The sequence below is a fragment of the Carlito syrichta genome, unplaced genomic scaffold (genome assembly GCF_000164805.1).
Source record: "Carlito syrichta isolate Samal-C Ts95f unplaced genomic scaffold, Tarsius_syrichta-2.0.1 Scaffold308839, whole genome shotgun sequence".
NCBI lineage: Eukaryota > Metazoa > Chordata > Mammalia > Primates > Tarsiidae > Carlito > Carlito syrichta.
The window spans coordinates 201,954-226,266 of NW_007252935.1; the positions used below are offsets into that span (position 1 = coordinate 201,954).

The 24,313-nt window shown below is 41.1% G+C and overlaps 1 protein-coding gene across 1 annotated transcript in view; it reads right to left on the minus strand.

Moving 5' to 3' along the window:
• Nucleotides 1-24,313, minus strand: part of PIP5K1B (phosphatidylinositol-4-phosphate 5-kinase type 1 beta) — a gene marked incomplete at its 3' end in the record, with an annotated part of 202,794 nt that extends 178,481 nt beyond the window's left edge. The window contains exon 1 of the mRNA XM_008066073.1: nt 24,253-24,313. The remainder of the gene's footprint in view (nt 1-24,252) is intronic.

Consider the following 24,313-nt stretch of genomic DNA (forward strand, 5'->3'; position numbering starts at 1 on the left):
CGCCTCAGCCTTCCAAGTAGCCGGAATTACAGGCATATGCTACCATGCTCAGCTGATTTTTTGATTTATTGTAGAGATGAGGTCTCGCTGCCCAGGCGGGTCTCGAACCCGCGGGCTCAGGCAATCCACTCACCTCAGCCTCCCAAAGGCGCGGGATTACAGGCTGAGCCACCGAGCCCGGCTTGATGGTTATTTTAATAATTCTAGAGAACATGCTTAACTCTCCAGGTCTTGATTCATATCAGAGATTCAACTCAAACAATTCTGGCCCCTCCCAAAGTTTTATATATTATTGTTTTAATTCTTCTATTCCATACCTTTGTAATTTTAAGTACTAAGTCTTCACTTGTGTTTTTGTCAACTTCTGCTTTGAAGTAAAACTATTTTTGTTCATTGACAACATGACTGTCTATGTAAAAAAATTTATACATGCTACAAAAAAACTTACTAAAATTAATATGAGTTTAGCCCCTTACCAAAAAACATATAAGAATGGCAGACAGGCACATGAAAAACATGCTGAATATGATTAACCATCAGGGAAATACAATTTAAAACTATAATGAGTCACCATGACATACCTGTTAGAATGTCTAAATTGAAAAAACGGACTATACCAAGTGTTGACGAAGATATGGAGCAACAGAACTCATATGCCACAGATGAGACTAAAGGATGGCATAACGGCTCTAGAATTTCACCAACTTTTAACAATCATATCTTATCTCTTCATTTTAGAAGATGAGGATATTAGCACTTCTACCTTCTCCACCCTGATTCCACATCTCATCTCTTGCCAACCACACTTTTACTTTGCTGAGGTTGCTAAGATTTGTAATATTGCCTGCAATCATAACTAAGTCTGACATCTTAGTCTACAATCTGATTCTAAGAGCAGAAAACTGAGAAAAAGCACCTGTATACTTATGATTATGCCACTATGCTCACTGCCAGACTAAGTAAGGAATTAAGAATTTGGTCTCTTATTATAAATCCAGTGTCATGACCACAGACAGATCCAATGTTGTGACACCTATGCCAATGCTGTTAAACTCCATGAGTTTCTCTTATTTTTGATCAGATATTACTGATGGTAACTCCAGTCAGATCCCTCTGCCATTTGAGACAGGTCATCAGACTATAAATATTTCTAGCATTAAATGAAGTTTTAATTAGCATTTGAGGGATGTCCGATTAAATTCAAACAAATGTAAAGATTCCACAGGTGTTATAAGTGCTTTCTGGATGACCCATATTGAATCTAAACAGGCAGCACTACATAACATACTAATCATCTTTGTTTGCAAGGAAGAGCATTAGGCACTCAGGAAAATCTGATGAGTTGACAACCACATACCATTCAAACTAAATGGAATCAGCAATGAACTTAGTTAATACTTGGAGAATCATATTCTAGCTTGGATCCTATCATATGAATTATTTGCTATTCACCAGCATTATTTTTCTTTAACAAGTAGGCATGAGTTTTGCTTTCTCCAATAAACCTCCACATCCAGGATTCATCTCTTTTAAGCATGCTGCTCTCCTCATCCATGTTGAGGGTGTTGTTTAAATTCTGGAACTATCATCAAACTTCAGCAAAGTGACCCACTCATACCTTTGGTCTTAGAGATGGAAGAGAATTCTCCTTTATGGGGACCCTTTGGTTCATATCTGCTTACTCACGGGCTATAAAGGTGACTGCCCTAAGCCTGACCTTTCTCTAATGTGCAAGTGCTTTTGTTCTAAGGACCTCAAAGGTCATCATTCCATTTGACCTCACAACATGCCTTTGAATGAGGTGAGGAGCCAGTGTATAGATTCTCATTCCATAGATGAGAAAAAGAAAAAGACACAAAAGAGGTCAAGCCACTTGACTAGAGGTCACCAAAGTGTCAGCAGAGAGGCCGGATGAGTCAGGATCCCTGCTTCTCAGACCAGGGCTGTCATTGCATCCAAATTCAACTTGTGCAAATGTATGCAAAGTGTCACTTAAAAACAGAGGATGTTTGACCCTATGAAACTAGCAGATAAAGTCTGCTTGTAAGAAGCTACAGTAGGTGTAGAGAAACTGCCAAAAAATATGTACTTTTCCACTAGGGTTTAAAATAGTGAGAATCACAAATGACAAGAATTCTGCACTGGATTTTGGGGACCTTTTTGCTAATTCAATTGCTCTCTCTCCCCCTCTATCTCTCTTTTTTTTCGTTTTCTTTTCTTTTTGTCAGAAATAGTACATTCTGCCATAAACACATTTTAAGTAAGTACTTTTGATTTTGTTTAAGGTACATCAACTGATACAAACCCTTATAGAACTTGAGTTGTTCACCGTGTTTCTTTATTCTTCTAAAGAAGAATAAAAACAGTAAATAGTGGGGGAACAAATGAAACTAAGATTTGCAACATAAAAAGAATGCCCACTTTCATCATTTTTATTCAAGACAGCATTGGAAGTTCTAGCCAGAACAATTAGGCAAGAGAAATAAATAAAGGACATCTAAATTGAAAAGGAAGAAGTCAAATCATCTTTGCAGACAACATGATCTTACAGTGAGAAAAACCTAAAGATTCCACCAAAAAACTCTTAGAACTGACAAATGAATTAAGTAAGGTTGTAGGATATAAAATCAACATACAAAATTCAGTAGCATTTCTATACACTAAAGCAAACAATCTGAAAAAAGAAACAAAAAGCAATGTTATTGACAATAGCTTTAAAAAAAAAAAACCAAACCAACAAAAACCTAGGGATCATTCAACCAAAGAAGTGAAAGATCTCTACAAGGAAAACTTTCAACACTAATGAAAGAAAAGAAAAGGACACAAAAAAATGGAAAGATATCCCATGCTCACAGATTGGAAGAATTAATATTGTTAAAATGTCTATACTACCTAAAGTGATCTACAGATTAAATACAATTCCTATCAAAATACCAGTGATATTCTTCACAGAAAAAAGTCCTAAAATTTGTATAAAACCACATAAGCTCTTAATACCTAAAGCAATTCTAAGCAAAAAGAACAAAGCTAGAGGATGCTTCAGCTCATTTCAAATTATACTACAAAGCTACAGTATTCAAAACAGCATGGTACTGGCATAAAAACAGAAACATGGACCAAAGGAACAGAATAGAGAACCCAGAAATAAATCCACACACTTATAGCCAACTTATTTTCAACAAAGGCACCAATACCATACATTGGGGAAAGGAAAGTCTCTTTAATAAGTGGTGCTGAGAACACTGGATATTCATATGCAGGAGAATGAAACTAGATCCCCATTTTACACCACATACAAAAATCAACTCAAAAAGCATTGAAGACTTAAATGTAAGGTCAGAAACTAGGAAACTACTACCAAAAAAAATTGGGAAGACACTACAGTACATTGGTCTGGACAAAGATTTTTTTGGGTAGGACCTGAAAAACACAAGCAACAAAAATAAAAACAGATAAATGGGATTGTATTTATTATTAGTCACACCAGCCAAGATATGGAATCAATCTATGTCTCCATCAATGGATAAATGGACAAAGAAAATGTAGTATATATACACAGTGGAATATTATTTAGCCATAAAAAAGCATGAAAACCTGTCATGTGAAGCAACACAGATGGAACTGAAGGTCATTATGTTTGGTGAAATAAGCCAGACACAGAAAGACAAATACTGTTGGTTCCACTCAAATGTGGGAACTAAAAAAAGTAGATCTCTGGAAGTACAAAGCGGACTAGTGGTTACCAGAGGCTAGGAAGCGAAGAGGGAAAGGGGGAACTAAGTAAACCTGGTTAAGGAGTAAAAATAACCACAGTTGGGCCGGGCTCGGTGGCTCAGCCTGTAATCCCAGCACTTTGGGAGGCTGAGATGAGTGGATTCCCTGAGCCCGCAGATTCGAGACCAGCCCGGGCAACTTGGTGAGACCTCATCTCTACAATAAATCAAAAATTAGCTGGCTGTAGCAGCACACGCCTGTAGTTCTGGTTACTTGGAAGGTTGAGACGTGGATCACTGGAGACCAGCAGGTAGATGCTAGGGTGGCCATGAGCATGCCACTGCACTCAAGCTTGGGTGACTGAGTGAGACTCCAACTCAAAAAAAACAAAAACAAAAACAAAAACCACAGTTGGATAGAAGGAAGAATTTCTGGCATTTCACAGTAATAGGGTAATTAGAGTTAACAACAATTCACTGTATATTTCAAAATAGCTAAAGGAGAAGAATTGCCATGTTCCCAAAACAATGGGGAAAAAAGTTTGAGGTGGTAGACATCCCTATTACCCTGATTTGACCACTACACACTATATATAGGTATCAAAATATCACATGTACCCCCAAAACACATGTATAATGCTCAAACACCTAAAGAAATCAATAATTAATTAAATAAAACAAAAGTAATGATGATATGGTCAGCAAATGAGCCTCCAAAGAGAAAAAAGAACAAAAAAGGGCAGTAGGAGCAGCTAGAACATAGAAGGAGCCATTAGGGTAGAGGGAGACAAAGCAGGCAAAGATGTGGTCCCTGCTGTGAGCACTTGAGTCGGCTTGGAGAGAAAAGCTGAGAATCAATGAAACATGAGCCTCAAGGGAAAGCTCCAAGAGTCCAAGAGCAAGACCGCCAAAGAGAACGTGTGCCCAAGAAGCCACTTCTGGGGAAGCAGGTGTGGGGATCAGTGGGGCCAGTGAGGATTTCCAGAGCAGTGGGATGCCTGTGCCATCATGAAAGTCCGATGTCATTTTCGTAAACAGAGAAAAACAAAACAAAACAAAAACAGAAAAAGATTGTAAGAAAACAACAGAACGAGCCAGGGTATTGAGAAATGAAATTGCAAACGAAGATCTGAGAATAATGTCCTTTCTTCTTCTTATACAAACCCTTTCAGGGAAGGCTTATTTAATCCCATGGTGTTAGTCACTGGCAAGAGCTCATAATACTGTGTCTCACCATGGCCTCTCTTTGTACATCCACACTCATTCAGAGCTTTCTCTTAGACTCACCACCTGAATGTCCTGCAGGCATCTCAGTCTCATCCAGTCTCATGCACTCCCATGGCTTGAATCACTGCCCGGAGCTTATGACCATAAATAACACAGTCCGTGTCTCTACTGTAGACTGTTCTCCTTACAGTCACTCTACCTGGATACCCCACAGGTCTCTCAAATGTATGTCCAAAATAGAACTCATCATCACAGCCCTCCTGTCTCTGCCACCATATATATGCTGCCTCTTCTCAGTATTGTCTCTCAGTTGGGCATCACTTCCCCATCTCTCTGGCCACTCAAGGCAAAAGCCAGAGAATCCTCTTTTGTTGTTGTTGTTTGTTTTTGAGTCAGAGTCTCACTCTGTTGCCCAGGTTGGAGTGCAGTGGCATGCTCATGGCTACCACAGTCTCAACCTGTTGGACTCAGGCAATCCTTCTACCTTCCAAGTAGCTGGAACTACAGGCTTGTGTCACCATGCCCAGTAATTTTTAATTTACTATAGAGATGAGGTCTCGCCAAGTTGCCCAGTCTTGTCTTGAACCCCTAGGCTCAGGCAATCCTCTTGCCTCTGCCTCCCAAAGTGCTGGGATTACAGACATAAACCACCACGTCCAGCAAGAGAATCATCTACTCCTGCCACTCTCTGAAATTCATATCCAGATCATCTCCAAGTCCTAGAAACTCTCCCTCCTATATCTCAAATCTGCTCACTCTTCTTCATCCTTACTACACCTTCATTCAGGTCCTCATCATCTCTCTTGTAATTAGTTTTCCTGTCACCAGTTTCTTACCCTTCTCTTCATCTTCCAAACTATAGCGCATGTTGCCGATCTGAAATAAAAAATATTAATTCATCACTTGTCTATGAAATTCTTCTAGTTGCTGTCTCATTGTCTATAGAAGAAAAGTTCAAACTCTTTAGTGCAGCTGAAAAGATGTCCATTGGTCAGGACCCAGCATACCTCTCCAGCCCTATCTTCTTGCATCCACACCTACCCTACCCATTATCACATTATACAGCTCCAAAACACATTAAAACCTCATGACTTCATTTCTTCTCATGTGCTGTGCCTGGTATGAAGTAAAAGTGTCAGAAATGATAGCTGCAGTCACTGCTCTACTACTACAATTATGACAATGACAATGATGATGACAGTGATCGACAGTCAACTAGGACCATTTACATTTAGACTGAGACATAAGTGTCTACAAATTTCTGGCAATGGCAGTGACAAAATTGTAATCTCCGGATGCAGGTATTATAATTTATTGAAAAGGGCAGATAGGGAGGTATGAAAGCTATTCAGAAAGATGCTACAACAGTCCAGGTGGGAGGCATTAATATAGGAAATGTGTGAGGACAAAGGAGAGCATTAAAATAACAACAACAAAAAAAACCTGGTAGCTGCACAGACACAGAAATGAGCTAAGTAAAAAAAGACTCCTAAAATTTGCAAAAGTAGATAAAGAGAATGAGGAAACTTAGAAACTTATCTTTGAGGAAAACTTAGAATTATGAAAGAGGGAGTGGATTGAATTTTTTTTCTTTTTCTTTTTTCTTTTCTTTTTTTTTTTTTTGAGATGGAGTCTCACTCCATTGCCCAGGCCGGAGTGCAGTGGCATAATCACGGCCACCCTAGCATCGACCAAGTTGCCCAGTCTGGGCTCCAGCGATCCTTCTACCCCAGCCTTCCAAGTCGCCAGAACTATAGGTGCACACTACCACACCTGGCTAGTTTTTGATTTATTGTAGAGATGAGGTCTCACCAAGTTGCCCCAGCTGGTCTCAAACCTGTGGGCTCAGGCAATCCATTTGCCTTGGCCGCCCAAAGTGCTGGAATTACAGGCTGAGCTACCGAGCACAGCCTGGATTGAACTTTTTTGAAGGTGACATCACAGCTGCAGGTTTAGATTTTATTCAGAGAAGTAAGAGTTGGGATCACAAAAGCAGATGAGTGACTAAGAGACAGTGGAGCATGGAGTCATTAAATTGTTCTAAACATCACACATGAAAAAAGCAAGAGATGAGAAAAAGACTGTAATCTGACAACAAACCAAGCTGCTTCTTAGGAAAGGAACTTGAAGCGGTGATAAAGCTAGAAGTTAGACTGTTGAAATGTTTTGAAGGAAAGAAGAGCTAGAAAGTTGAGGGGAAACAGTTCTAGTATAATAATTCATTCATACAGCTTAAGAATTAATTAATTTATTTATTCATTCAACATATGGTAGTTGTGGGCTGTCTTTGTGCTGGGCACCATTCTAGGTGCCGGGGGTATGGTAGTGAAGAGAGAAAAGTTCCTGCCCTTGCAAAACTTTACATTTCAGTGAGGAGGCAGACATATAAAGAAACAAAAATGTAACGTCAGGGAGTGTTGATGATCATCTCTAAAACCGCCAGGTGCCCATGTAGGGTACTTAACATTCAGTTCTAAAATGCTTCCAGAAGCCTTTTGACATGTGTGGAAATGACTATTCCTTGTATAAAGTTTACACAAAGTGAAATGATGCATCATGTTTATATTATAAAGTATCATGTAGGAGAGGGAGTTTCTGAGAAACTGCTAAACTAAATAATGAGGCCCAAGTGCGCCCAAGAACTGAATTTCCATTCTGTTTTCTATAAACAAACATATACAAAAGTCATGTCTCTCTCTTAACCCTTAGCAAGAGAAACTGATTTCCCATTTGTTACAGTTTCCATAATCTGCACTGCTCTGTCTAAACTACACATCTTGAGAGAAGCAATAAAAGAGCACCATTTAAACATAGCTGGCCAAAGCAATGACATCATTGTTTTTTTTGTTTCCATATAATGAATTAATAAACCTAGGAAGAGTGTAGTTCATAGTACTCCTTAAAAATAAGTTAATTTTTCATAATTCACTTTACTTGTTTTAGTTCAGGTATTAAACTTTATTTTCCAATGGAAGATGGAAATCAGGAAAATTTGGGAAGCGTTTCTATATCATTTCTCCAAGGGAAAGAGAAATACTTTTGGTAATCTATTATCTCTAAAGGTCTAAAACAATTGCAAATGAAACTGTCAGCAGAATACCCATAAATCACCACTATGTTTAAGTGAAATGAAAAAGTCTATGAAATCTTGCTTTGAACCATGATGTAGTAAACACATTATAAATATTTTACAAAAAGAAAGAAGAAATCATGACTACCTCGGTCTGAAAATGTGGCATTGTATCTGAACAACCCAAAAACAGCATGAAAGAAACACATGCTCTTTATTGGACAATGAACAAAATTAACAAGAAAGAACTAAAGTTTGCTTGCTTTACAAATAGAACTCTTGAAGCCCTCCATCAAAAGCAACTTTTTTTTCCCTTTTTTTAAAAAGAAAATCTCACCAGGCACTTTGGTAGGTGGAGGTGGGAGAATCACTTGAGCCCTGGAGTTCAAGATCAGCCTGAGCAACATAGTGAGACCTCTTCTCTAGAAAAAGTTAAAAAATTAGGCTGGGTGCAGTGGCTCAAGTCTGTAATCCCAGCACTTTGGGAGGCTGAGGTGAGAGGATAGCCTTAGCCTATGGGTTCGAGATCACCCTGGGCAACTTGGCGAGATCTCATCTCTACAATAAATCAAAAAGTTAGCCAGTTGTGATAGCACACTTGTAGTTCTGGCTACTTGGAAGGCTGAGGCAGAAGGATCGCCTGAGCCCAACAGGTCGATGCTAGGGTAGCCGTGAGTGTGCTGTTGCCCTGTAGCCTAGGTGATGGAGTAAGAGTCCAACTTAAAAAAAAAATTTGCTGGGGTGGGGTGGCACACGTCTGTAGTCCCAGCTAGTCAGGAGGCTGACACAGGAGGATCATTGGAGCCCAGGAGTTAGAGGCTGTAGTGAGCTGTGATCATGCCACTGCACTCCAGCCTGGGCAAGAGAGTGAGACCCTGACTCTAAAAAGAAAAAAAAAATAATTTCAATGGACAATATGAGTCTATTTGGGAACAATTCAGATCTGGTTCCCAAGATCACAATAGATTCTCAATCAATGCAATACCCATTAAATTACCAACATCGTTCTTCTCAGACTTTGAAATGACAATACAGAAATTCATGTGGAAACATAAACGACCACGAATAGCCAAAACAATCCCTAGCAAAAGAAACAAAGCAGGAGGTATCACACTTCCAGACTCCAAACTTTACTATAAGGCTACAATAATCAAAGCAGTCTGGTACTGGTACAAGAACAGGCACATAGACCAATGGAACAGGATAGAGATTCCAGAAGCAAAGCCTCAATTTCTCAACCAACTCATCTTTGACAAAGCCTCCAACAACCACCACTGGCAGAGGAGAACCTATTTAGTAAATGGTGCTGGGAAAACTAGCTGATCACATGCAGAAGATTGAAACAGGACCCCTACCCTATCACCATACACAAAAATTAACTCTAAATGGATCAAAGACCTAAATGCAAAACCTCAAACTATAAGAATCTTAGAAAATGGCAACCAATTCCTGATCAAAACCCTAAGTGCCCATACCATAAGAAATAAGATAGACAAGTGGGACCTCATCAAACTGATGAGCTTCTGCAAAGCAAACGAACTCATCAAGAAAGCAGACAGACAGACCACAGAATGGGAAAAAATATTTGCCAACTGTATATCTCACAAAGGCCTAATATCTAGGATCTACAAGAAACTCAAATGCACCAAAAAGAAAAAAACAAACGGTCCCATTAAAAAGTGGGCAAAAGACATGAATACATAGACACTTCTTAAAAGTAGACATACGGGCCGCCAACAGACACGTGAAAAAGTGCTCAGCCTCACTCATCATCAGAGAAATGCAAATCAAAACCACACTGAGATACCACCTAATCCCAGTAAGAATGGCCATCATTAATAAAACAAACAACAACAGATGCTGGTGAGGATGTAGAGAAAAAGGAACACCTCTACACTGCTTGTGGGAATGCAAACTAGTGCAATCTCTTTGGAAGACAGTGTGGCGATTTCTGAAAGAATTAGAAATTGACCTTACATATGACCCAGAAATCCCCTATTGGGAATATACCCAGAGGAACTCAAATCATTCTACAAAAAAGATACCTGCACACGCATATTTGTTGCAGCTCTATTCACAGTAGCAAAAACATGGAACCAACCATGCTGCCCATCGAAGCTGGACTGGATTTTTTAAAATGTAGTACGTATACACAATGGAATATTATGCAGCCATAAAGAAGGACAAACAAATGGTCTTTGCAGGAACTTGGATGGATTTAGAGTCAATCATACTCAGTGATCTATCACAGAAACAAAGAACAAGAGTACCATATGTTCTCACTCATAAGCAGACCTTGAACAACTATATTACTACAAGAAAGGGATTAGCAGTAGTGGAAAACTGCCGGGGGAGGGAGGCTGGTATTGGCAATTGAGGGAAACTGCCAGGGAAGGGAAGGGCACACCACATCAACAAGGGGACCTGCATAATGAACATTTGTATACCTGACCTTGAATTGGACCCCACATGTTTAAAATAAATAAATAAATAAATAAAAACAATAGATTCTCAATAGCAAACAATGAGTGAGGAGGCTCGTTGCTGAAAGTCACAGAAGCAGGGCTAAAACAAACAAGACAAAAATCAAGAAAAAGCACACAAGATTTTTGAAAACAGCAAAGGGGGGGGGTGGCATTTGGAACAAGGGCAAAGAGCCTTGCATCCTTGAATGAAATCTAAAGCCATCACTTTCTTATAGCATAAAGTACACAATGTTCTGTATAATCTTTTAAAGAATCAGGGGAAGATGTGACAACCTCAGGAAAATTTTCTGTACAAAACTTGGCTATAATAAATGTTGGCAATTAAAAGAGCAAACAATCAGAAAATCTATTCTAGAAACAAAATAGCCTGCCCAAGCTGGGTTCGGTGGCTCAGCCTGTAATCCTGCGCTTTGGGAGGCTGAGGTGAGTGGATTGCCTGAGTCCGCGGCTTTGAGACCCACCTGGCCAACTTGGCTAGACCTCATCTCTACAATAAATCAAAAAATTAGCTGGGCAGGGTAGCACATGCCTAGAGTTCCAGCTACTTGGAAGGCTGAAGCGGAAGGATCGCGGAGCCCAGCAGGTCGAGGCTGCGGTGGCCGGGAGCATGCCACTGCACTCCAGTCTGGGCGACAGAGTGAGACTCCAACTCAAAAAAAAAAATTAGCCTGCCCAAAGGTTCTGAGAAGGCAAGAGTTCTTTGTTTTGAGTCCTTTTCATCCTGTGCTTGAGTGGCCAATTAAAATGAACAGGCTTGATATATGAATGAAGTTCAAGAAGAAAAAATATATATGCTGTCAAATTGTTCATGACAGTTTTTAGAGTCAGAGGTTTTTTCTCCCTTACAGTATTTAGGTTTTTGCTAATATAAATCAATATGAACTTTAGGGTGGGTACTATATGAAAATATACGTATTAAATTCCCAGTTTAATGGTTATGTTTCATTATTAAAGATTAATGCATCCTATATGACAGACAACAAGGTGGCCTTTTGAGTCACTTTCCTCCAGCTCTGCATTTTATCATATGTCTGCTCTCCAAGTTTCAGTGTGTCTTTTTTTTTTTTGAGTCAGAGTCTTACTCTGTCCTACCGCTGCCTGGACCTGCTGGGCTCAGGTGATCCTTCCGCCTCAGCCTTTTAAGTAGCTGGAACTACAGGTGTGTGCCACCATACCAGCTAATTTTTTATTTATTGTAGAGACGAGGTATCGCCAGTTGCCCAGGCTGGTCTCAAACCCCTGGGCTCAGGCAATTCTCTTGCCTCTGCCTCCCAAGTACTAGGATTACAGGCATGAGGCATTGCACCTGGCCTCACCAAGTCTTCTTGACAGAAATTAAAAATTGGTAGAAGGAGTCTTCAGGGTTTGTTAACTCCCAACTCTATGTGGTTCCATAGGAGTGGACAGAGCACTGCATGTGGAGTCCTGCCAGCTCCTCAGTAAATGCACAGACCACTGGCAACACTGGAGGGGACGGCAGATTACATCCATACTTTCTAAATTGCAGGTCTCTTCCCTTTACTGGAGAGTAAATTGATTCAGTGGTTCATGACCCATGTGTGGTAGAGGTTGGAGGTGGGAGGGAGCATATCTGAAAATAACAGAGCACATTTCTTGTTATATATATACATATATACACATACATATATATGTGTATGTGTATATATATATATATGTTTTTTTTTTTTAAAGATGTGGGGTACAATTCAGGATTAGGTATGCAAGTGGACATCTTACAGGTAAAGTTTGGGCTTCCCTTTGGTCCCCCCTTTGCCTGGTTTGAGATCAAGTACCCTTACTGATGTTGTGTTCCCCCCACCCAACTCCAGCTACTGCCAATCTCCTTCTTATAGTATTATGGTAAATGTTCAGGGTCCACTTATGAGTGAGAACATGTGATACTTTGTTCTTTGTTTTTGTGATAGATCACTGAGTATTAGTGACTCTAAATCCATCCAAGATGCTGCAAAGTCCGTATGTTTGTCCTTTTTTATAGCTGCGTAATATTCCATTGTGTGTATGCACCACATTTTTTTTATCCAGTCCAGTTTCGAGGGGCAGCACAATTGGTTCCATGTTTGTTTGCTTTGTGAATACTGCTGCAATAAATATGCGTATACAGGTATCTTTTTCGTAGAATGCTTTGAGTTCCTCCTGGTATATTCCCAGGAGAGGGATTGCTGGTTCATATGGAAGGTCAATTTCTAGTTCTTTTAGAAGTTGTCACTCTGTTTTCCATAGAAGTTGAACTAGTTTGCATTCCCACTAGAAGTACAGAAGCATTCCCTTTTCTCTACATCCTTGCCAGCATCTGTTGCTGTGTTCATTTTATCAATGATGGTCATTCTTCCTGGGGTTAGGCGGTATCTCTATGTGGTTTTGATATACATTTCTCTGATGAGGAGTGAGGCTGAGCACCTTTTCATGTGTCTGTTGCCTGCTCATATATCCTCTTTTGAGAAGTGTCTATTCACGTCTTTTGCCCACTTTTTAATGGGGTTGTTTGTTTCTTTCCTTTCAGCATGTTTGAGTTCCTTGTAGATCCTGGATGTTTCCAGGCCTTTGTCAGATATATAGTTGGCTAATGTTTTTTCCCATTCTGTGGGTAGTTTTCCGACTCTCTTGATGATTTCTTTTGCTTTGCAGAAGGTTTTCAGTTTAATGAGATCCCACTTGCCCATCTTATCTCTTATGGCATGGATACCTGGGGTTTTGAACAGGAATTGTTGTCTACTCCAATTTCTATAAAATTGTCTCTTGCATTTTCTAAGATTCTTATAGTTTGAGATTTTATGTTTAGGTCTTTGAATCACTTTGAGTTGACTTTTGTGTATGGTGATGGGTAGGGGTCCTGTTTCAATCTAACAGAGCACAATTCTTGTAGTACAGTTAAGCATTGTTTCATGAACCCTTTGTTTTGGCTATATTTATTATTTATATGTCTGTGTATACTGGGTTGCACTGTAGAATGTATTTCTTACAATGCATTGACTAGGCCATAAAGAATTATGCAATGAACTGAAATTCATGTCCCCAAATTCATGTTGAAATCCTAACTCCCAAGGTGATGGTATTAGGAGGTGGGGCCTTTGGGAAGTGATTAGGTCACAGGGATGGAGCCCACATGAGTGGGATTAGCACCCTTATAAAAAAGAGCCCAGAGAGCTCTTTCTCCCTCACTCTGTCATGTGAGGATATGAGAAGTTGGCTGTCTGCAGCCTGGAAGAGAGATCATGCTGGCAGCTGATTTTGGACTTTTAGCCTCCAGAACTGCAAGAAATACATTTCTGTTGTTTATGAACCACCTGGTCTATGGTACTAGGTAGGTTACAACAGCCTGAACTAAGACATGTTGGTATTCCTCTCTTATTTACAGTTCAAATATGACTAAGTAACTGAAAATGCCATGTGCAAAGATTAAATGCAAGCTTAGGTTAGGTCCATTTCTATTTACCAGTTTCTATAGGATGCTACCATCCTGTCACATACTCTATCCTAAAGATACTAGGATCATCAGAGAGAATACTTTAGCCTCCAACTAACTCTTTCTTCAACAATTCAGCAACTGCTTTACCCCGAAATAATTAGGTTATATTAGGGTTCTTTGTTGAGACAAGGTCTCGCTTTGTCACCCAGGCTGGAATCCAGTGGTGGAATCACAGCTCACGGTAGCCGCTATCCCCTGAGACCAAGCAATCCTCCCGCCTCAGCCTCCTGAGTAACTGGGACTACAGGCGTGAGCTACTATGCTTGGCCTTAGCCTTTATAGTTAGATTAAATGTTATATTTTGTGATGAGGGTGGTCAGGCAGAACTCTTTTAGTCAAGTTATACGGTGTGGAATCCCTTTTAAGCCGAAACCACATAGTGTTCCATAGATATGTGCAGAGTGAGTCAGAAGGAACTGGCTGCTTCCTTGAGAACAAAAATTCCTTTTAGGATAACCTCTCTTCAACGGCACCTCTATCTTCTTTTCTTTAAATAACAATCATTCCCATTCCTTCACATTCCTTGTTATACCTTCCCTCCTTTTCCCTTTATCATTTTAGTTTTTCAAATAAGTAATCTACATATATAGTTCCAAATTCAGAGGTACAAAAAGGTCTGTGATGAAAAGCCCCCTCCCATCCCTGCCCCCAGCTAGCCAATTCACCTCCCCAGAGGCAAACAAGGATACCAGTATCCTGGGCATCTTTTCAGCAATGAATTATATGATAACCTTGGGGTGACTTTTCTTGAGGATAAAAACTGTAGATACCACTACAGAAATGCTGATCATGGCAGCTGTGGAATTAGCCAGTTGTCAGGAAAATTAAAGAAAATCCATGGGTATTACCAGCAATATGAGGTGGTTCATTCATGATCACTGTGTATTTCCTTTCTTCACTGGAAACTTACAAAAAGAATTTTTTTAAGGTGAAAGTACTGGCATTCATTTACTTATTTATTCAAGAAAATTATATATGTGCCGACACCATGGGGAGGCAATGGGCCCCGATAATTAGGGCCTGGCAGGGGAGATGGAATGAGTCTAGTAGTTATAGCACTGAACCCTTCCTGCAGAGTGAACCCTTGGCATTGTCCTGGACTGGGGGCAGGTGGTGAAGGCCTCCTCTCAAAAGTAACCTCAGAACTGACCTGTGGCCTGGTCAGCCAATGCGAAGAGCACTCCAAAGGGAACAACACGTGTACAGCATAAAGGATCCAAACTGGGCAGGTGCTTGGTGTGGCTGGATGACAAATAGCAAGGGGCAGAGTGGGGGGCCTGAGAATGGAGCGGCAGGCAGGACCCGGACTAATCAGGCCCTGGAACCACGTCAATGATCTGGATCTTACTGCAAGCACAAAAGGAGGCCACTGAAGAGTCTGAGGCCGATCCCTGTGTTTCTCTCTCCCTAGCATCCCCCACCCTCACCCCTAGGTCAGGAAGTTTTCCTCCACCTATTTCAACTTGTTTCTCTCATAAGAAGTACAGAGGAAATGATTTCAAACCACACTTCGGTATCTAACCTGCCAGTTATGCAAAGCAACCCTGGCCTTCTCCCCAAAGCTGCCAGGATAAGCCAAGTCAAGGGTCACAGAGAGGCACCTTTTGGGTGAGGGTTAAGTTTTACCCCCAGCCCACAGGTGGAGCGTTTCTCTTCTATGATGGCCACGGATGTGATGTTGGGAGGGCATTCAGGCCCAGTACATGACCAACTGTGGTGGTGGAGCCGTCTTTAGTTCATTGTTAGAATGAGTGAGCCTTGGGGATTCCCAGAGCACTCTAAGAACTGGATATTTGGGGTGGGAATGGCTAAGTCCCTAGGGCCACACTGAGGTTTTCCTCCTAAGTCTTGAAGATCAGCTGACTGTAGTGATGAGCCTGGATCTGACTGGACTCCCGGAGAGCAGATGATTCAGAGCAAAATGCTACATGGAAGAACAAGTCCTTTGAGGCTGTGCAAGTGCTCAAAAGGCCACCGAGGTGGAGAACCACAGGGTCAGAACTTGTCTACTTCTGTGAGAGCTTGGCTGGGTGTGGGAGGTAAAGATCCAGCCAGCAGAGTCTTGGATCCTCTCCAAACCTCTCAAGCACTCTGGCTGCAGGATGGGTGATGCATTAGCGGAGAACTAGAGTGGACTCAGGAGACCAGTGAGGTTCTGGCTCAGTCCAGAGAGAGAGAAAAAGTTGGGCTAGGACAGAATCAGCAGAAATAATAAGAAGCAGATGGATGGGGAAGACGTTCAGAGAGCAAAACCAGTAGACGCTGGAGAAGGATGGGATACGGTATGTGGAATGGATGGAGCCAAGGATGGTTCCCACATTCCTGGGTGGCTGGCAGTGGTACCACAGAGCTGGGGACACTCCCTACAAGAATGTTAGGTATGGGGGAAAAGATCATGATTCTGGTTTTGGTGAATTTTAGATTCACTTATGTTCTCATCTTGAAATCTGTTGCTTCAAAACTACATTTTGAGGTGCTACGTAATGAAATAGAAAAAAGAAAATGGACTTTAAGAGCAGAAAAACCAGGCCGAACCCTTAGCACAATCCCTTACTGGCTCTGTGCTTGTGTGCAAGTTACTACTAACCTGACTTGGCTTCCATTTTCTTCTCTACAACAAGGATGCTGTGGACCACCTTGTAGGCACATGGTGATAAGAAGAAACAGCACTTGAGAAGTGTCTGAATAACTAAGTCCCCAGCACATTCAGACTTCTTGACAACTGGAACCTTGTATATACTTTTTTGTATACCTCATGGTACTGTCCTGGCCAAGGGTTCCATCAATCTCTAGTGTATTGAACTGACTAGAACTGAGAATTGTCAGGAAACTACCGGTTCCTCTTTCTAGACAACCACTAGCTCTTGTTATCTTTCCTCCACCTGGTGTCCTACTGAAGCAAAATCCAAACATAAGTCATGCATGGATCTAGGGCCTTACCCCTCATCACCCACAAACCCTGAACTGTCTCCCAACTCTGGGAGTACCCATCACTTGGCAGGGTCAGCATCTATCAAAAGCTTTTTAATAGTCTATCTAAAATCCTTGATACCCAATCTAATCACAAGAATTTGTCCTTCTGTGATGCACACAGTTCTGAGAAAAGCCAAGACTGGCAGAGGGAGAATTTTTCACTTCTCCCCTCATATTTCTAATGGAGCAGGTAGCTAGCACCCTCTCTATATGCCCCAGGATTTATCTGGAAATACTAAACACTTCAGGAGGCTTATACTTTGAGTGACAGATTTAATATTTACTGGCAATATTGAGTGTACATCAGAATCACCTGAAGGCCTGCTGAGACTTAAATTGCTAACCTCCAACCCCAGGGTTTCCCATTCTGTTAGCCTGGGTAGAGTATGAGAATCTTCATTTCTAACAAGTTCTCAGGTAACCCCGACACTATTGGTCCAATTCCCACTCTTTGAGAACCACTACCCAAACGAACTAAGGTTGAGAAACGCTATGTGAGACAATGTAGGATTTGCCTTGTAGATTAACATCAAAGTGTCTTAATTAGGAATTCATGTATTTATTTATGATTTAGTTACATTTAGAGTTCATTTATTAGTTTCATTTATTAATTATTCTAATGATCCTATTATGTCCCAAACCATTTTTAAAGAAATGTCAGGCAGTCTGACAGACACTAATTTCAGTAGTTTATGATAGTCCTTCATTTTTTTTTAATCATAAGTGGCATTTAGTCACTAAACTCAGGAGATCAGTGAGGTTCTGATTTAGTTCAGAGAGAGATAAAAAGTCATCAGAGCAGGATGGCGGGCATGGTTTAAAAAAAATAGGAGTTTTGGAATGCTTTGTTTTGAGCTTGACAATTTCTACTTGTTTGTTCACTACTGTTCATTTTTGAGTAAACGAAAAGAATCACTCTTTAAATTGGGCCAGTGCCTCATAATCATGCCAGAATACATGACATGATTATATTCAGGTGAATTCATAGAAGTGTTGCTCATCCTGGAGGGCTCAGCTGTCATTGTAATGGAGCTGTTGTATCTAACATGCAGGCACTGCCTTCATACCTTGAATGACCCCAATGGTAGCCCATTTCATCTTGACAGGACGGATGGAACTTATACATTTTTGAGTACCTACTATGTGCCAAATACCAGAAAAACAGTGTGAAAAAAAAAAAAAAATGACTTCTGCCCTCAAGGAGTTTGTAATCTTGAGTTGAGTGTGAATTTGGGTATAGGAAATAGAAAAAAGCAAGTGAAATGCATAAATGTATCAGTATCCATTGTGATAAGTTAACAAAACACATGGGGAAGGTCCCCCTTTAAGTCAGATGATAAGAGAAGGCCCCAAGAGGAGGTGATGTTTAGTGAATAAATACCACTTATGATAAAAATGAAGGACTACCATAAACTACTTAAATTAATGTCTGTTAGACTGCCTGATGTTTCTAGAAAAATGGTTTGGGAAATAATAGAATCATTAGAATAATTAATGAATGCCCCAAGATTTTGAAGATAATATTCATTTAGATGCATAAGTTGTTCAGTACACATTTATTAAATCCTCACCATTTGCCAGACACAGTATCAAGTTCCAAGAATACAAATATAAATAAAATATGATGCCTAAACTTTTCCATTGACTAGTATTTGCTGAACATTTAAGATGTGCTTACTGCTCCCTCAAGGAGGTCATTGTGTTGCTTTTTAGCTGCTGATGCTTTTTTGTTTTCTTCTTTGCTTTATTTCCAAATATATGATCAAGTGATCCAGAAAGCATGATGGTGGGTATGGCTTTAAAAAGAAAGGAAAAAAAGGGTGTATTAAATGTTAAAACCCACTATTTACCATGTTGAATTCATTGAGTAAGAATACTCCAGTCTGTCTAAGAAGCAAAGAAATACATTTTTAATACTAGCTATAACTTTATCCTCCTTCCCAAACTCCTGGCTCAGCATTGCTGGAGGGTGAAGGCTTCAATATCACCTTTTTTCCTTACAAAATGAACAAACTTTCTACAGGCCTGTCTCTGAACTTTAGTTCCAATTCAAGGTAATTATACTTCACAGGCCCCCAGTACTTGTAATTCCAACCCCTGCCTAAAACTCTACTGAAAGACATACACACCCATTTTTAAAAGTGAGAGTAATACTGAAAACTCAATGCTTTATATTTCACTGCAAGTTCACAATTGATTTTCCAATAATATTAGAGAAAATGAGTCTTGAGAACTTACTGTTCACCCATTATGTAAACTACAGAAAACATATTACATATCCATTGTTTAGTCAGTCCCATAAACAACAGAAGATTTGCTACGAGAAGAATACACACTTCACATGGTTGTTCATTCAAGTGTGGGTTTGTTTTAACTTAAAATGATAATAGCAAGTCATTGTCAGCTGACTGAACACGCAGCCATATCCCAATCACCATCTGTTTCAAATCTTCCCAAGAGTAATCTAATTTGGGTAGAAGACCTGTGTGATCATCTTCTTTATATACTTCTGATGAAGCTATACAGAAGTAGATACAATTGAGAATAGAATGTACAAAATCAAGCCTGTTTTCTCTGGCCTAATCTTTTATATGGAAAGGAACCTGACTAAATAAATCTCTTTGTCAGTGGTAGCTGATTGTTTAGGACACAGCTCCTCAAACTTTTCATCAATAAATTAAGTTTAAAGTTGATGTTACAAAAGAAAAAACAACAACAACAAAAATGAAACAAAAGCCTAGGTTTCCTCCCTCCCTGATTTCCCTGGCATTTAGAAGAAAGTAACACATCCTGCTCCATAGATAAGACCACAAATGAACAACGGAGCTACATAATGTACAATTCTAACCGGCCAGCTTCTAAAAAAAAATAAACGATTCCTTCCAACTCCAGTTAATGCACTTGATACAAAGAGAACATGTTTCAGCAACAAATACATTTAGGACTAGATGTTTTACAGAATAACTCTAATGAAGGCTCTGGCCATAGAGAAAAAAATTATTTTTCCAGGATATTAAATGTTCTGACTCACCATTTAACAGAAGTACAAGCAAAATGCAAATGCAAATTAAATGTATACATATTTATGACTTTACCGGCTGTATGACAGGGCCCCCTTTGGCTTCTGGCTTTATTTACCAGGAAGGAAAGCTTAGAAAACCAGCACACATTTGTATTTCTATTCAAACAGTTTCCTCTCTCCAAGCATTGATTGGAACAAAGTATTAATTCTGAGTCTGGTGATGTATATAAACCAAGAGAATCACAGTGAATAGACAAAAACAGACATTTTCTCCTTAATGGTATCTATTTGGGCAAGAAAATTTAAAAATATAAATACTAACTTTCCAATAATTATAAATAAACAGAAGTTTTCTGTTTATCTGCATGATTTCTAAAAGTTAAAAGTGTACCTTCACCATAAGACTCCTGGTACAAACCTGAATATGAACCTTCTTAAGAATCCACACTAGCCTGGTCCTCCTGCTATCTATCATCTACGTGACCAGAAGCAAGTCAGTTCACATCTCTAAGTTTCAGTTATTTTACCCATAAGCAGTGTGGGTTTCTAAAAGAGTCAATATTTGAATTCTGTTTCAGAAGGAAATATATTTCAATCCCCAACATAAATTGCAAATCTGCTAATAATATTAGAGAGCTATTGTATTCTTTGTCATCATTCTTCCAAACATAAAATCACAACATGGCTGGGTATGGTGGCTCACACCTGGAATCCCATCACTTTGAGAGGCTGAGGGGGGAGGATTGCTTGAGCCCAGGAGTTCAAGACCAGCCTGGGCAACATAGAAAGACCTTGTTTCTACAACAAAAAAAAACTAGTCGGGCATGGTGGCGTGCGCCTGTTGTCCCAGCTACTCAGGAAGGCTGAGGTGGAAGGATCACCTGAACTCATGAGGTGAAGGCTGCGGTGAGCTGTGATCCTGCCACTGTACTCCAACCTGGTTGACAGTGAGAGACACCAACCCAAAAACAAAACAAAATAAAACAAAGCACAACTTTTCTGTATATAGGAAGGAAAAAGAATATCCTTAAAGGGAACAGAAACTAAGTTGGTTTTGTTAATTAGGTTCCCCCCTGAGACCACAAGGCAGTATTAGCATCTGCTGAAATTTACTCAATACCTTATTTCTTAAAAAGGTGGTTGGTTTCTCCACCTCAAAACATACCTTTTCATAAAATGGGACAAGTCAATTTCTAGGAATGTAAAAGATACAACTTGGGGGGAGGAGCAAAAGAGCATGACATAGATGACATGAGTCTATTGTCTGTAGGGAGAAAGAAAAACTTTCTTCACATGACGCATTCAGGAAAGAGAGCCACAATGGGCTGCTGTACCTGCCAGCTTTAGGTGGCACCTTCCTGCAGGTAAATTACCCTACATGTTAGGAATTTATATGGGGAGGTGCTTTTTATGTTTCACAGCATATGTTTGCCTAATAAATGATTTCATTCACCTCCTTGATAAACTCAACAGCTATGTATTGAGTACTTACTATATGCAGCCACAAAGCATAAAAAAAAAAAAGGCGAGTTTACTGTTAGAATATTCAGGTAAACCTGTACTTTAGAGTATGTCTGCTCCTCAGAATATTTTCAAGTCAAATTTAGTAATACTAAATAACACACTGTAGATGCTAAGCTAAAGCACACTTGTAATTGTATTTCTCTTGATTAAGTGGTAAGTGATGAAGGTGGGAAGGAATAAATTAAAGGCAGAGTAATAATTAGTTCAATGTCTTAGTCAATACAGGATAAAAAGCTTTCCTTCCCCTAAAGGAAATGATAACATTAGATTACAAATACATTGATAAACATTGAATGCTAAAGCTGAAAAGAAGAAACATAATTTCTTTCTTTTTTTTTTGAGTTGGAGTCTCCATTGTCCAGGCTGAAGTGCAGTGGCACACTCATGGCCACCGCAGTGTCGACCTACTGGGCTCCGGCCATCCTTCCGCCTCAGCCTTCCAAGTGGCCAGAACTACAGGTGTGCACTACCACGCCCGGCTAATTTTTTTTTTTTTAATTGTAGAGCTGCAGTCTCACCAAGTTGCCCGGGCTGGTCTCGAACCCCCGGGTTCAGACAATCCACCCACCTCAGCCTCCCAAAGTGCTGAGATTATAGGTTGAGCCACCGAGCCCAGCCCAGAAACATAATTTCATATGAACTTTCTGCTTGATATGTCAAGCTTGAGATGTGGAGGTGATGTGATCTGGCCCAGGTCATACAGCCAGATGGAATGCCAGAACTGGAACCCAGCTTACCAGACCCCATGCTTCACCATTCCTAGTGCATTGCAAGATCCATGATATGTCCTCGTTGCTATCAGAAGTGGAATGATGGCCAAATGCACAAAGCAGTGGACTAGGCATTCGGTGATCCAAGCTCTAGTTTTATAAACGCCACTAAATTAGATGTGATACCATGGAAAACTCCCATCACTTGTCTGAACCTCAGTTTCCTCATCCGTAAAACGTGAGCGATAATTCACAGTGAGACTGCGCAGATCACGGTAAATAAAAAAGGACTCTGGCCATTAAGAAAAAAAAAGTATGCAAGTACAGAACAGGCACTGTCTTATAAGAGAAAATCTGGGTGGGATTCTAACACTAGCCACTTCTTACCTTGGTACATCTCTGAATCTGTGAGCCTCACATACCTTCTGTGAATATGTGGTAAATAATCTTTGCACTGTCTCCCTCAGAAACAGTTGGAATTAAGTGAGAATTACTGAAAAGTATTTACAAATTACAAGACCTTGACACACATGTAAGGTATTATTAAATCCCTAGTCTCCTGAATCTGGAAAAAAAATGTAACATGGTTATACCACTCAATGCTTTGCAGTTTTCCTTCTCAAGGAAGATGTCATCATACATCAGTCTCAGACTTATGCACCTTTCTCATCAGTCCTCATAAAGTCTCTGCACACAGCACTGTACTGAGAACCCACCACTTTCCGTCCTCAGAGATCATACATGACGCTTACTCAACCTCCCGCTGGCTTGGACTTGGCTGGGAAAGGCTTTTTCCAGGGTCTCCTTTCAGCTGGGCATGCTCTAGCAAAAGCTTCCATGAACACGGTTCTACTTCATCACACTGGAGTCGTACTGAAACCACCGCTTTGGCTGTTCTCCACTCCAGCAACTGCAGAGCACTTCAGCCTCTCCACAGAGCAAGGGAGAGAGGTGTCTATGGGGATGCGCTTCCTAAGAGGGACAAAAGGAGTTCCCCAAACCGATGCTCAAAAGTACTGATGCAGAGACCCCTTCTTCCTTGCATGAGATGAACACACTCTGAGGTCTCACCGGTTCCTTAAGGGCCATTCGTGTTACAGCTAGGGCGCCCTAGCTGAGAATGTCAAGGGAGGTAGAGTGGTAGTGGTGCTGGGTGTTATTTTTGGTCTGCACCGTGCTCCCTTTAAAAAACATCAGAGTAACGAGCATTTATTTCCTGGTTCGGATCCCCGATTTCAGCAGATAAGATGAAAGAATCCATCGACCTACCCAAGCAACTTCTCGAGAACAGGTTTTACCCAACCATGCTGGACGCCAGAGACAAGCGCTGGGGGATAAGAAATGACAACATACTCATCTGCATAGATGAGAGATAAGCAGACATTTGCTGCCTTCTGCTCTGGCGACTCCTGGCACCGGCATGGCAAACCAAGCCCGGGCATTCTCCCTCCCCATGGCCCCTACACCGCCACCCCCCGCCCCAGATGTGGAAGCGTCACGCTGACCCGGCTGGGGGAGAAAGCCTGGGAAACGCAGAAGTCTGTTGCTGCATTTAGGCTGGAACCATACCGCACCTGTTCAAGCCGGCTCCGACGCCAGAAACCGGCAGAGCACCGCCTCGCAAGCCCCTCTCGAGATCCCAAGGGCGCCTAACAAGTTCGCCGCTGTCTAGTACTGGGGGAGGGTGGTGGCGAGGGACCTGTCCTTCTCCTGCCAAACTCTGCAGGTCCCCCCTGAAAAGGGGAGCGGACTCCTGTTCAAGTGAACCCAGAGTGATCTCCGGGTGTCACCGCGGCCCCGAGGATCCGGGTGGCGGAGCGGGTGGATGCCCACTGGGAGCCCAGCAGCCGTGGCCCCGCGGAACGAAGGTCCCGCTTCGGTGGCCACGGGCGCCCCCTCCACGTCACCCCCAGCACGACGCAGGCGGGCCAAGTAGAAGGGCAGGGAGACCGCCGGGGCTCGTCAGAGACACGGAGCCCCCGAGCGCGAGCCCCTAAGGAGGGTCTTGGGGGAGGGGCCGGGGACGCGCAGGAAACTTACCTCACCCGGGCAGCATTCGGGTGCCTCCGCGGTCGAGACCAGTTGCGCCACAGTCCGCAAG